At 44.2% G+C, this 2,500-nt stretch overlaps 1 protein-coding gene across 1 annotated transcript in view; it reads right to left on the bottom strand.

The window, feature by feature from the left end:
• LOC125955144 (potassium channel subfamily T member 2) overlaps positions 1-2,500 on the bottom strand; it is a 114,550-nt gene that overhangs the window by 108,783 nt on the left and 3,267 nt on the right. The gene's annotated exons all lie outside the window — the stretch shown is intronic.

Raw genomic sequence — 2,500 nt, 5'->3', positions numbered from 1 at the left:
CATCGATCGTGCTGCGCGTAATATTCCTAACGATCGTGAATGCTTTAATGTAATTCAATCGTAACCTTTACCATCGATGTAAGGCTATTCAATGAACGCTACGACTGCAATGGTTAAGTGTCAGATGAAATCATTAACCACCACCATTAACCACAATGATCATCTAACAAGTTTTAGATAAACCTCATGCTTATGCTCTAATCATTTGAAGTAGAAAGCCACAGATTTACAAACTTGAGCATATGATAATTTCTATCCGCAGAGATGAAGCACAGGGCATCATCAATCATCATTAATGTGAATATGACATTTATTCCCTCTAGCTTATCGTCCTTTTACCTCTCAACGTTGCCATAGTTTTTCCCACTACGCGCCAACTCATGCGGCAGGTTGACAAGAATGAATAATCAACGATAGAATATGGAAAATCATGTTTATGTCTATTGGATAATAGGCAGTCGTCCTGTGGAGTCGGCAGTGTGAAAGGTTCACAGACAGCGTCGCAGTAGTGGTGCGCTTGTACACAGCTGTTTGTACCAGAAAGCATTAATTGAGCGGTTTATCCTTGCCAATTGAATTATGAAATAATTTATTCATGCAAATGATGCGCCTCCATCCATTGCGCCTTGAGATTACAACACATGTTTTGTAGGTTGCGTATGCTGTGCCCGGGCTTTTGCCAGGCTTTTCATTCGGTGAAAAATCGATACCCAAAAGCTGCCTCTTCTTTTTCCCAATTTGCAGCACGTGTGCTGTTTTCGATTTTCCCACGAAATCTTCTGGTCCGGAGAGGTGATTGAAGGAAGAAATTGTTTATTTCTAAACACGCACCGCACAGGATAAGCAGGTTTTCATACCGTTCGTTCTATTTTTATGCTACAAGCAACCTTTTCGTGTGCAAAACGTTGCTCTTGAAGTGGGCATGCTGCGGTGTCAGTACGGATCAAGTTCGAAGCGATTGAGAGTTTACCTAATATTAACATAAACTGGTATTCTCGCCAGCTTGCTGTTACATAAATTTACCGGTATTAGCATACAGAGGTCGATAAGAGTATCAAAATATTGTTGCTACACATCTCTTCTCATCGATCAATGGAATCACTTCGCACGTGATCTTCAGACGGATCGATAACCCAGACCGTACGTCTTTCGTAATCTATGTCGCCACATTATCACGCCTTTCGCTGGTGGAATCGATTTTATGTTAATACATCGTGTTCTAGCGGAAACCCTACACCTGGTTCACGTGTCAGGTACCCCGCGCGAATTCGGTGATAGGTTCGTCGAACGTAGAACTCATTTTGCCTACATCTTCCGGGTGAAACTAGTTTTCACAAAGAAAATTATGATAGAGGCGGGCTTGCGACATTCGTTTAAAGTCAGATCCTTGGCGAACGAGTAACTGTTCAACTGACTACCAGCTTCTCCATGAATCATGTGTCATATGAATAAAAAGTATTTCCCGGTGAAATTATTCTCTTCTACCGGGAGTGCGGGGGGGGGGGGGGAGTATGAGTAGCCAGTAAGTGACTCACCGTTTGGTAAACATTTCTCGTACCGGCGTATGTTCGTGATAGGCGCGACGCCGGTTTGTTGGAAGCGTAAAAGGTTTCGAAAACCATGAGCAACAGCAGTGAACGTTTAATGCAAAGCGAGAAAACTTCCAGGAAAAACAGTCACCCAGGACACTCCCAGGCTGTTTGGATTCGCCTTGGGACTCGCTGTTTGCGTCAGGCTGGAAGGCAAGATCCGTCGGCCGCCAAACCCGCCAACCTACATTCCTCCTGGTTGATGTTTTTAATTATTCACCAAGCAGTGCCTGGGAAATGGGAACGCATACGAGTTCTTCCTTTTAGGAATGGAGCCGCACATCCACCTGGCCGGAAGGGCCAGGTAAACCCAAGGTGGGAGAGGAAGGGGTTTGTTTGAACCATGGTATCGCTTCTCCTCTGCATATATTTACCATTTGAACTCTCCCACAGCGGCTGCCGGCTATGATGTGTGCTCACGGGTTAATACCGATTCACCTTCAGATATACTACTGCTCTCCGCTGAACGCCTAGGGCTCATCTATGCCACTATAGTGTGGAAAGGCCAGCGCCAGCGGCCTTCTATTTACATAATCACTCCCGCACCCTTGGACCTGGTGGCATTTAATTGCAAATGACATTCAAATTCCCAACACCATGGTCTCACAGGAAAGCACAACATTTTTTGATGCTACGCGCAGAAGGAACGAAATATCTGCTTTACCTCGTTTGCTCAGAGTTAGAGCTAGGATAGCAAAGCTTAGGGCTAGGCTAGCTCTCTAATTATTCCTGTTACTAATACCCAAGACAGCATGCCCACCGGTACCATGCAGTTGGTTCTGTTAACAGTTCATAACGAAATGATTTAATCAACGCCGTTCTGTACACGATTTTCTGTGTCAGAGTGGTTGAAGTAAGATTTTTTATATCACGGTTTTCAATGTTTAACGTATGATACGTTAAGAAGAATT

The sequence above is a fragment of the Anopheles darlingi genome, chromosome 3 (genome assembly GCF_943734745.1).
Source record: "Anopheles darlingi chromosome 3, idAnoDarlMG_H_01, whole genome shotgun sequence".
In the NCBI taxonomy this organism is placed as follows: Eukaryota; Metazoa; Arthropoda; class Insecta; order Diptera; family Culicidae; genus Anopheles; species Anopheles darlingi.
This window is presented reverse-complemented; position numbering and strand designations above follow the sequence as displayed.